This window comes from Agelaius tricolor, unplaced genomic scaffold (genome assembly GCF_023055355.1).
Source record: "Agelaius tricolor isolate 1412-34295 unplaced genomic scaffold, bAgeTri1.0.p SCAF_5, whole genome shotgun sequence".
Taxonomy (NCBI): domain Eukaryota; kingdom Metazoa; phylum Chordata; class Aves; order Passeriformes; family Icteridae; genus Agelaius; species Agelaius tricolor.
In genome coordinates, this window is record NW_027269265.1 from 40638481 (window position 1) to 40651120 (window position 12640).

General features: G+C 40.7%; 1 protein-coding gene across 4 annotated transcripts in view; it reads right to left on the minus strand.

Moving 5' to 3' along the window:
* Positions 1-12640, minus strand: part of TSPAN18 (tetraspanin 18) — a 123086-nt gene that overhangs the window by 66269 nt on the left and 44177 nt on the right. Inside the window, exon 1 of one of the 4 annotated variants that reach the window (XM_071427568.1) lies at positions 4103-4212. The exons of the other annotated variants lie outside the window; for them this stretch is intronic. The gene's annotated coding sequence lies outside the window, so the exon portion shown is untranslated. Of the gene's footprint in view, positions 1-4102; positions 4213-12640 lie in introns of those variants that run through there. 4 annotated transcript variants of the gene reach the window in all.

Sequence of the window (12640 nt, forward strand, 5' to 3'; positions counted from 1 at the left end):
TTACAGAGTTTTATGTATAATACATGTGTATGTGATTCTGGTCCTTCAAAAGATTACCCAGTGAAAAAGCTAAAACAGAATAGAGCACTTCATGGAGTTGTATAGCCTTCAACTCTCCTTTGGAATGTGTCATTAGTTCTGCATAACTGATATCTCTGTTTTATCTTCTTCAGATCCCCTTTCTTTAAACAAACTCCAGATTCCCCCACTCCCAAAAAAATGTCTCTTAAGTCCCGATTGTTTTTCTTGAAACACAATAATTTTAAAGGGCTTAGCACGAGTATTTCAAGAGGAAAAAGTACACAAAACCCAATAATCAAGTGATAAAGGCCAAAGAGAAAGCCACAGTCAGTTATGGAAAAGGACATGCAATGTTGTTCCATTATCCTCTTGAAATGAAGAGTTAAATCTTGCAAAATTCCATTCCAGTGCCTGCTACTCCCCCTAAATCCTCCTGACCACAGCAACAAAGCCATTCTATAGCACATCTTGACATTTTCATCATGTTCCCAACATCTAGCTCATGCTTCAAAGGTTTTGGTCCTTCAAAGTAATGAAACTGGTGATGAGCACATGAAATCAAATTGCCAAGTGCGAAGAGAAAAGAAAGTTGATTTTCCAAGACATGGAGAAAACCACCCTGTCCCCTCAAATCCTTCTCTATATTCCTCACTGAGCAGGTCAGGTCTCCTTGCCCACAAGTTACATCATTTCTGCATCACCTCAGTGTCCAAACTTGTGCTGTCCTTAACTGCTTCTTCCTGGAGTCTGGGGTAGCTCTGGCTGTGCACAGGTACAAGCAAGCCACAATAAAGTTTTAATTCTTGCAAATTACTGAGCTTTACTTCTGAATAAAGGCTATCATTTAAGAGTATAGTGTGAATACACCACCATAAGTCAAATTAGAACAACTTGAAAAATTACCAGTGAATAAACTTCCTTGGAACATGCAAGCCAGCAAAGCCACACACCACACATGGAAGTACAGTTTAACTGGCTAGGATGGAAATCATGCTGTCATTGAACAATAGGGCTGTCCATGGCAGAAAACTGAGTGAAGGCAGAACTGAGCCCTACAGAAATAGCTACTAGATTTTCAAGTACTAAGAATCAGATGCCAAAATGTAAATATTATTAACAACTTAAATCTTAAAGGCCTCAGAAGGGTTTGCTCTGTCTGCATAACAGAGAGGTACCTATAAATGACAGAAATTCCTTCCTGTAACTGGAAGGAATGAAGAACATACAGAATCAACCAAACAAAGAGTTGTGCAAGATAAAGAACTCTAAGTTAACACCAGGCAAAGATATCTATCCATTCTATTCCTCTTCCAGAAAACAAACAATAAAAAGTTGTCATAAGAGCTGTGTTTTTCTTTTTCCCTTCTACTCTCTGTACATTTAAAAATATCAAAAAAACCAAAACCAAACCAACAAACAAAAAAAAAAACTCAAAAAAAAAAAAAAACCAACAAAAAAAGCCTCACAAAAAAACCACAACAAAAACAACAAAAAACAACCAAAACCCAAAACAAATACAACAATCTTTCTGACCAGCAATCTTTCATGAAAGAACAAATCTGACAGAATTTTTTCCTGGAATTTAGTGTTAAAAATGGTCAAAACTTCAAAACTTTTCAATGGTCCAAAAGAAACATGACTATCAGTAAGTGTATTAGCAACTCCAGCACATGTTAGAAACATAGGGATGAGGTAATTGTTTCTTTAGCTGAGGCTCAATTGTTTGAGCACCTTACGGCCATTTTGTGTTGCATGGCATTCAGAGAATCACAGCACATGAGAATGGACTGACTAGGGAGAAGGCAGATTTTAATTTCTTGCTGGTATTTTCTGGTGATGGTGCTTTTAAGGACTCATACCAGCTTTCATTACAAGGGCATTTTCCCTATTTGCAAATGTTTTTCATCACCAACTTTCCCCCCAACCCATCCCCACTGTTTTTCTCTTGTGTCCTCTCATTCAGCTGTTTAAAGAGCTAGTAATCAAAAACAGTGTAGCATAATGGAAGTTGCAAGTGTGGAGTTGCTCGTGCAGTTTAGATCAAGGACAATTGTTATTATATGGCACAATACTCTGAAGATTCTGCAACAATGCTGGATGAATCCCAAAGAATCTCCCAGAACTGGAGAAATGGGATGCCACCCCTCTGAAAGCTGCAGAAATCAAGCTCTTTGGTTCACTGTCACAGTGTGTTAGCAAAGAAACATCTTTCTCTAGCTTTCCCAATTATTAATACACTTATTAAAATGTGAGACAATGTTTTCTGTTCTAAAAACACTCTATTGTCAGTGAATACCCTTTTGGATGACTCAGGCAATTAGAGAAGGAGCAATTCTGAGCCTTGAGTACAAGAGAAGAAGGGATGCCAAGAGAAACTACAGTTCCATTGAGGGCAAAACAATCTGTCTGCAATAGGACCATAGACATATCCCAAGCAGATGTATAGAGGCTAGCTTCACAAAATTTTAGAAGTGGTCAGTGGTTTGGGGATGCATTAGTACAAATGTCTGAGTCTGGGTGCTCAAGCCTCCTGAGGCAAGAAATACTTAACTGTTTCTGAAAAACCTGGCCCTCTGGAAGTGTTTCAAATGAAACCAAAAGAATCTGTCCCACTCTCAAAACTTTAGATGTCACTGACATGGTGGGACTTCTGCCTTGCTCATTAGCCACAATTTTAGTAGTACTCCCAAAATGCTGCACATGCTGATACGCCTGTCTTTCCAAGCCTGGTCATGTAATAGTCTGTAGAAGCCAAAATGCAACTTTTTACCAGCCTGAACAATAAAGAGGGGTTCTGACTCTCACGTTTCCTCCAGACAAGTGGGACCCAACGCTATTCCTTCCAACCAAGACTCTGCATTCTGTTTTTCTATTACAGAGCTCCTTGCAAATGTATGTCTTGAAAATAAACATGGCCTTATCTTTTGCCTGACTTTCCCCTGTGTTTTTTTCTATAATTTCAGCTTCAATTTTTTTCAGCACTTCAATAAAGGGCACATCTGCAATTCAGTGTTTTGCACTAGCCTAAAAACAGTGAAACTGAGAGGGAAAAAGAAAAGACCAACACAACTTGTAAAACAGTTTGGCAAAGGCAGTGTGAACTAATATAAGCCTATTGGCCTTATAATTGGCAAAAAGAGTTTTTACTAGTACTTAGCTTTTAACTGCAGCATTCCACAAGAATCTAGAGGAGGAAACATCCCAACTAATTAGGTAGGCATTGCCATCAGGAAAACATGACAAGGAAACAACTGAACAAAAACTCTCCCCTGCATTATTTGTCTTGGTCTCTTGGGCCACACAAGCACATAAAAAGGCTTCCAGATGAGCTGTAGCATAGCTCCTAAGACAGCTGCTCTGGACAGACAGCTGTATTTCATTTTGGGTGGAGTTAGGTGTTTAAAGGCCCTCAGAAAGCAGCTCTTGGCTGCAAGATGCCAAAGGGAGCTCCTGCAAGGGGAAACTTTTGTTCCCTTTGACTCACCAGGGGAAAACTGCTACTTATAATAGATGATTACTTAAGTCAGCTCTAATGTCTAGCTACCAGCTGGCAAGGCACTGCAGTCTGCACAGAGCTCAAGCTAGGACCATGGAGGAGCTTTCTATCAGAAAAATGTTTTTTGAAGCATGGAAAGTGAGCACAGCAACTGGGAGAAAGGACAAAGACTTGGTCGGCTGTGAAACCTTGCTCTTTCACACTGATGGGTGGTGCAATCAAGATTCACAGCCTTTGAAAGCTTTCTCAACACTTGCACAGCTCCAGCCCATCCGGGCAAATTACCAGACAGCTCCTCCAAGGCACAAGCATGTCAGTCTCAAGACAGTAAGGAGAGGTGTAGCATGCATATCCCTCACCTAAGTACACCTCAGAGGGAGCTTGCCAAAGTTTTTACATGCTGCTAGAGCATTCAGAACACTCCATCTCCTAGCCACAGCAGAAACCAGCTGCACTTAAATTAAAGGCAGGTGGGAAGGAAAGCTAAGGTTCAGGCACCAGCTGCCATCCCAGGTAAAAGCAGTCAGAGCCATGCTACGGCACAAGTGTCTACAGCTAAAGACTTCTTTCCCTTTTGGGTCTCACCTCAGGAGCAAGACAGGTGGAGGAACTATTTGGATCACTTTGGGCTTTGCTTTCTCAGTGTCTCCTCTGAACAGCTGCCACAGCGTCCTGCTGGAACCCAGGGCAGCTGAGTCAGGGATCTCCTTTGACTGTCCTGTCTCCACAGCTCACTCTCACTGCAGTGGACTCCTGTACCAGGGGTTAACTGGAAATGAAGAAGGTCAAACAAAATAATCAAAAAAAGTGTCAGCTCTGCCAAATGAGCTGGCAACCAGTAAGACAAGGAAGCCCTCACTAAAAGCAATAACAAGATGCAGGAACTACTCTCAGGGCCCAGATAATGCTCCACAGGGCCCTTCTCCACTGCAACCAGAAATTCCAAGCCTGACAAGAAGCTTTCCAAGGCAGACATTAAACATTCATTTGTAATAAACACCCTCCTGACCCCCAGGGACCAGTGAGAGGTGTAGGAACACACAACAAACAGAATCCAGAGAGGCCAGATGCCTTGCACTGTGGTTATTTTAATATGTGAAGAAAAATAATAGTAGTGTTTTCAAAATGGTTCGTGGACCATACTAAGAAACAGCAATGATATTTTTTATTTTGGACACCTTAGTTCTTCGAGGGCAGTCTTCTCTTATCTCTGAACAGCAGAAGGGCATGTTTCTCAATGTTATTTTAGAAATGTGTACAAGAATTTCAAACATGCTCTCTGCTTTCCAGTGCAATCCTTGGACTGAAATATCTCCACATTTGCAATCATTTTATCTCTACAGAGCAAGGGGCAGTTGGGGACAGCAGGGGTAAAAGGGATCTGTGGGACCACAAACCAAAGACTGGGACCCATAAGAGCAACTGGCTATTGCTCATTTAACGGCTCTGGCTGGTCCAGTTAGTGTTGGATTTTTTTTTGTCTATTGATTTTATATTCATGGTATTGTGCTTTTAAACAGAACTGTGGAGTTCTAGCAACATATAACAGGAAAAGTCTTGCAAAATCAGATGGAAGAGCACATATAGGGTACTCTGCAACCATCACTGAGGGTGGAGGTCACTATATGCAGTTTCCATAGAAAATGTTTATAACTCAATAATTTATATGTATAAATTTTGCAGAAAATTACTTAATTTCACATATGCCAAAAATAAATATCTAAATGATTAATATTTTGAGATCATAGCAGGAAGAGGGGCGAAGAAGTGAAATTAATAAAAATGCAGCTGAGTGCATAGCTGGAGCTTTACAGCAAATTTGTTCATTTATGGAAATGTCCACTGTGCATTAGCATTTCCATAAATACTCTGTAAATAAGATTAAAAAGGATTGTTTCAGTTTCTGATGATAATCAAGTGCTAAAGAATGGCTGCAGAATAAGAATTTTGTAATTCAATGCAAATATTCGTGCAAGAAGCTAGATCCTATGAATTATACACATTTAGTCAGGGAGCAGAAATACTATTGTGTGACCTATGTGTCAAAATACGAACTGAATTGTGCAGCTGGAAGCTGAACACTTGAATACCAGCCGCTGAATACTAAAAAGGAATTGCCTGTAAACAATCAGCAAACCAAGAAGCAATCTATGAATAATTTCAAATAAGTTGTGCAGTTGAAAAGTCAGTAAGTTATTTGTAGACAGTTTGTCAATAGAAGAACTCACATAAAAATGCATTTTAAAAATTCTAGAAATTATCATGTAGATATCAAAAGAGCATCTATGATTCATCATGAAAAGACATAAGTAATTATACCAGGGGTTGAAAAGGCATTTTCTTTCTGTTATTATATTCTATAACCAAGGAGGTACATTAGAATAGTACCTTTAGTTATATTTCTGCTGATCCCCAAGGCATAAACCATTAGTGTGTGATGCAGACACGATGATGAAACTTGATGGCTGAGTAATCTGATTCTCTCCCACCAAATTTGAGCAAAATCTGACGTCAATGAATCTGTACTTGAATGTACTAATGTCATTATTCAATTTCATTCCTGCAGGTGACCATACCAGATAACAATTTCATTCTCTTGATTTGGAGAAGAGCAGTGACCTGCGATTCAATACTCAGCACAGCCCTCTTTATTCCTTTAAAAATTTAAAGCACCTAATTTGCCACCATTGTGCCGTTGGGAAAAAAAAAGACCACAAGCCCTCCTAGCGAAGTATTTTCCAAGAGCTAAGAGCTGCAGAACAGGGATCTCAAGCTGTACATGACAGGTATAAAAAGAGGATTGGTGACCTTCCTGCACTGTTAAATCACTTATTTGTTGAATTTACCACAATACTGCATGGAGAGGCAGCAAGCAGTCACCAACAAGCCTCAGTTCCCCAGGTTCATGGCAGCAGTTCCGGATGGAAAATTCATGAGCCTCCCAGTTCATGAGGAAAACAGCAGGTTATGGAATACAAGGAAATCTGGCCCTGTTCAACTTAATGAGATCTACTCCAGGAGAAAAAGGAAATACATTTTTAGAAGGGTCTTATTCTAAAGGAGAATTCCTGGAGCCACAGATCTTGCAAAAACACTAGGTTTCCTTAACCTCAGTGATAAAATGGCAGGAGCCAACATTGCTGCAGAGATTTTGCAACATTTTAAAATTATTTTATCATTCTGCTTCTCTCATCAATTTTGAATTTCACTTGATCTTTGTTTGGTTATTCCAGCAGTTCCTCTACTGCTGTAACAATGGAGATCAGTACGTGACATCCTTTGTTTCACACAGAAGCCTTTGCTTCCTTCCTCTTGACCTGAAATTAGGAGCACTGCAGTGGATGGTCTGAGAGGAATGAATCACATTGACTAAATAACCCAGTTTGCTAAATCACAGAAACCAGAGCAGCAGAAGGGCAGAAGCAACCTCCCTCCCACACAGTTTGAGGGTTTTGGGATTCTACATTGCGTCATGTATCTTCATTCATTTGGGGTTCTACCACCTGCCCCTCCTAAAGAGTTTGGATCCCTACTTGTTACACCAGAGCAGGGCCGCATATCTCCACAGCCTTCCATGAATTACACATTTGGGGAAATGTTAACAACCGTGAGACTTGTTGCATTTCCCCAGATGTTCTACAAGTGGTCTCAAACACCCGTACTGCTCCCTTCAAGTCAGGTACTAGACCAGATGAAGAACTTGCTCTCAGGTGTATCTTGATATCTCCCAAAAAGCAAGAGGGCAACTTAAGAAAATGGCTGCTTTTTGCTAAATACTGCTTTTCCCTGCAATTGTACCTCTCCTTGTCCACATGAGCTTTACTGGCAGTAAATGTTGTAACAAGGACAGATTACAACTTGCATTAGCACATCAGAGGGGTGTAATGAAGCCTTCAAACAAGACTGATGTATTTGGAATTGAGAGAGAGACAAAGTAATTGAAAAGGACAGGAGAGTCATCACAAGCATACTATGTGTTTGGTTTGCAGTCCAGCACTTTGGAAGAGGCTCTGGCACAGCTGTCTAGTCAAGATTAATCACACTTCTGCCAGCACTCAGCCAGGCTTCAGTGATGTCCCTTCCCTGGACACTCTCTTCTCCTGTTTGGGTCAGCAGTTAGAGGAAATCCTAGGAAAACAAGCACCTCCTTTGGGGCTGTATTTAAACAAACAGACAGCTCCTCCTGAGCAAATGCCACTGTCATAAAGACATCCAAATCATTTTTCAACATTTCACAATGTGTTTAAGGAGGAGAGATGCTGTCAGGCTGAAAAGCTCAGGCAGCAGGCCATTAGGAACCAGCCACACTTCTTGGGGTGATTGACTTTAACTCTTCTGTACACTTCTTGCCATCCTGCCTCTCAGGATAAAGCAGCAGTGTAGCTGTTTTACACTCCCCAGCTGCAGAGGCTGAGCAGAGTTTGCCCAGGAAACCTTGGAGATCTCCCAGCCCAGGCAGGGCTACAAGCAAGTAAGATCCTAACCTCATCCTCCTGCTAAACTGAGGAACTTTGCTGTCATGAGAACACCAAGCCAATACAGCACAATTTTGGAACCTCACAGAAAATTTATCTTTAAAAAATGAACAAAACATCTTTTTTACTTCTAAAAAGGATCTGTAACACCACCAGGAAAAACAAGTAATTCTCAAAAACTTTACTCTGTCGTAGAGCAACAAACAATTTTATTATCTCCTCTCTCACTAATGTGCCACTAACCTATCCTGGCTTCACAACTACATTTTCTCCAGCAGATGGTCTAAGTGATTAACATAACTTTGCTAAACTTGGGGAAAGTGTTCTCAACATGTACTTATTTAGTTTCAAAGCCTGATGCTTCTATTTCAGATATGAGAAACCACATTTACATGTTTAAAAGACCACCTCCCCCAACAGTATCAATAGACCTAATAAAAGATCCAACCTATTTTCCCTGTCAACCTTATCCAAGAAACTGACACTGATAGTTGTGTTGCAGTACAGCTCTTCCCACTGAATCTGCTTACATGTCTCTGCCGGCCTGTGTTCATATTTCAGTCAATAAAGGATGAAACACTAAAAGCAACAGCTTCCCCCTTGAAGCATACCAAAGCATTTTCTTGCTGTAGTATTTGTATTTGCTACCAGTACAGGTAGAATTGTGTATTCCTCCTCTTAGACCAAGTGCTCAAGAAGGAAGAGATCAGCAGGAGCTGAGCTTGCACCCTCAAGCAAGAGTCCTTGCTTTCAAGTCCTTTGTACAGTATATTTATAAAGCATCAATGGAAACTGAAGGTGGCAGCTGGTTAACATCCTCTAACACCACTACAGAATGGTTTTATCCAGAAGTTAGCGAGAGCCTCATAATTAATTGAGGCTGCAGAAGGAATGCAGGCAGACTGACTAATTACCTCCAATACTCTGGCTAAGACTCTTGCTTTGGAAGACGTGTTAGGGGATCTCTAGTGCTCACAAGCAGTCAGATCTCTTTTTCATGTCTCCATTAAAGATGTATTTCTAAATACTCAACACAGCTCCCTTAGCCAGAGCTTTCACACCGTGTTGTATTGCTACAGCCACCACTTTCCTTTGCCTTGCTCAGAGCTGCCATCCGCTCCTGCAGCTCCAAGATTCACCTGTTACATACTGACCAGCAGGAGAAATCAAGTGTGAATACTGAGGGCAGCATAAAGTAATGTCACAATAGCCACCACCAGCCCTCCGAGCTGGACATTTACTTGGAAACGATCAGAAAATCATTCTTGCACTGAGAACCTTGTCAGGTTCAGCAAAGCGAGCACAAGGCAAGAGGAGCAGGAATATAAAAAAAATCAAATCACATCTTTCAGTGGAAGGAAAAAAAATAGCCTAACTTAAAACAAACTTTAATACAGCATTGGCCAAAATGCCCGCTAAGGTTATTTATGCAATAAATCAGCTTCTGATTTCTGCTTAACCTTGTGACCTTTTAAATCTGTACATGGGAAACTCTCTGGTTAGAAAAAAAGTAAAAGGAGAGATCAAGTTAAATAGTTCACCTAGCAAATATGCAAGAGGCTTAAAAACTACTAGCCTCATTTCCCCAGATTAATCTGCAGTGCAAATGTGAAGATGCTAATGATTTATTTCTCACCCCTTGTCACCAACTCCCTCTCGGTCTCTTTAAGACAGAAAAATGAATAATAATAATGATAATAATAACAAATTTATGTGCTCTTTTCATCAACAACTCTGAGCTCTCATTTCTGACTTGGAACTAAAACATCAAAAACAAGCTCCCCAGCCCCCATCCCACAGCGTGATCAATGATTCTTTACCACTTATAGAAGATCTAAAGAGGCACTTATTACATTTATTATGTTACAGTCACCAGCACAAATTCTTTTCAAAACATAGTAATCCTGTCCACGTGACTCTAACTCCCCAGTAGGTCCATTTGCAGTGAGGTTAATAACCTTCATATTATGTAGGTAAAGGAAGATTAACTCTGAATATGTTGAAACCAAATTTATAGTATGAAACCTCCGCCTTTTGTTCAGTTCTAGGTCTCGCTGGCCTCTACCTAGGACTTGACAAATCTCATTTGACAGTGCTGGCAAATGCTTCTTGATTGAGCATTAGGGATCAAAGAGGGTCTTCTCATTTCCTCCCACTACAGCTCTGCTGGTCTAGTCTCACCTTAATTTGTCTTCCTAGTCCAGCAGAAACAGCTAGCAAGGAAGCAAAAATAATTCCTTTCCCACTAGAAATTCAGGTCTCAAAAATTTATTTCTAAGTTCTGTGTTTTAGCCACACTGACTTTAGAGCAAAATACTATATTTTCAGAACATAATATCCTATTTCCAAACTTCAACGGGCACCAGAACTCCCACAAGCTAATAAAATCTTCAAAATAAGTTGGAAGAGAAAACTCTAAATATTACATTGCATTCTTAACAAAAGGTGGGTGTTTTTTCTCTCCTTTTCTCCATGCTAAAACAGCACCCAGCAGATGTGCAAGCACAGCTTGTTCTGCCCAAGTCAGGAAACTCTCAGAACAGTGGCCCCTTCGAACCAAAGCAGCAAAAATTCTCATTAGATATCAACAAGGTAAGGAATAGAAGGAGCCACCTCAGTCCACCAAGCAAGGATAAGCCAAAGAGCCAGCTGGATTGTCCAGCAAAACATTCCCACCACATCTTTGCTCCAGCTTGTTCTCCTTGGGGCTCCTCCATCCAGAGGCTTTTGTGCTGATAACATGTGCAGCACCCAGGTGCAGGCAAGAGCAACAGGGCTCATTCACCACAGTGCAGAGACACCAGGAGGTGCTTGGGGAGGAAAAGACATAAGGGATAAGAGAAGAAGGCAGCAGGTCCTGAAACTCTGAAGTGCTTTAACCTAATGAGAAGAGGATTTTACAAATAGCAGCTATGAACCTGCTCAAAATCATAAGCATCTGAATGGAAAACATGCTGCCAAAACCCACCTGCCACCACATGGAGACCTACCAAGCACCCTTCCCCAAAGGAAACAGGAGCCTTGTATTTCAGGGAGTCAATCCTGTTTCCAAAATGAAACACTGATAATAAAGAGCTGATAACTAACAAAACCCCAAGTAGCTATGAAACACAGAGTCACTCAGGGATACAGAGTCAGACTTCCAACTCTCTACTTGACAGTGGCCACCATGGACAAATCCTTGCTTTGAGTAGGAAATAAACTTCAAAAGCAGCCAGGATATCATTTTTATTGGGTGCTGTCAGGAGTTTTGAGCTGGATTAGGCAGAATCCCTGACCCTTTTCCTCCATCCACTCCAGTCAGATCCTGGACTGCCAGAGATCTGTTTTCAAGAATGTCTAAAATGAGATCTGAGAGGTGGAATTAGAACTTCCTTACCTTAGTCATCTCCTTAGATGATAGGATGCAAATTCACTGGCACCCCAGAGATGGACCAGATGAGCACTATTATAAGACACAAGCACAACAGCAGGACTTGTGTGGGCTAGAAAAACAGAGGCCTAGTAGACAGGAAAGAAGAGTTTGCAAGAAACCTTCAGTTTCTGATTTTCAGATGTTGAACAGACTCAAAATCCTGTCACACTCCACCCCCTTCAAAACAAAGCAAGTTGGAAGGAGGAGAGGTTATTTGTTTGTTTTAGTGATTGTCTTTTTTTTCCAATCACAGGTCTAACTGATATTTTCTAGCCAGAAGTTCTTCTCAGATTAAAAACAAACAAACAAACATGCTCAAAGCATTAAAACACTAATCTTACAGGTTTTAGATTTTAACATTTTGACTTCATAGAAATTCCACAGAAAAGAATGTATCCTCCTAGACCTCAAAATAATTGGGAAGAAAAGACTCAGGCATTTAGGCAAAATGCATATTGCTGGCTCAAACTGAATAATCAGCAGAGCTCCTAACCCCAGGCTGGCTGGAGGCTTGGCTTCCCTTAGCTTAGACACTAACTGTAGTCACTCATTATTATTCAGCACTGGCTCAGCACAGACAATACACACACTTAGCATTGTAAAAAAGCAAAGGAAGGTACTCTTCCTGCCTCCGGTGGATTTATTTTCTAAGGCCATCAATCTCATTCTGACACTTGGTACACGTGGCAATCAGCAGATAGATAACTGTCAAAGCAGTGCATCCTTTTTACCTTTCTTATACTAAAGAGAACACAGCTACATTTAGGGACTCTTTTATGAAAACAAAGCTGGTCAAAACATTTTGAATTCATACTTCCTCTCAAAATGAGAGAGGAAAAAAACACCCCCTGGTAATCTCTCCTGGTTTTCAACTCACTCTACCTGAAAAGCAGCTTTGAAGAAGATAGTGTTCAAAGAATATTTGGAGCTAACAGGGCACAGCTTATGAGGAACCAGCAGAGCTCGAAGCATTCTGATTCTCACTTGGTAAGGAGGTGCTGGTTTTAATGTGATTGCTACAAAAGTAGAGACAGGAAACCCTCTGCAGGGCTGGCATGACGCACTCTAAACTTGGTAGATTTAGTTGAAAATGTATCTTAATTTATGGGGATAGGATAAATGGAAAGAAACTTTGCGCTGACTTAGCCAACCTTTGTGACATATGAGTAATGCGATGGTGGACTCTCACAATTAAAAGGCAAATATCATGTATATATGTTAAGAGAAGTTTTA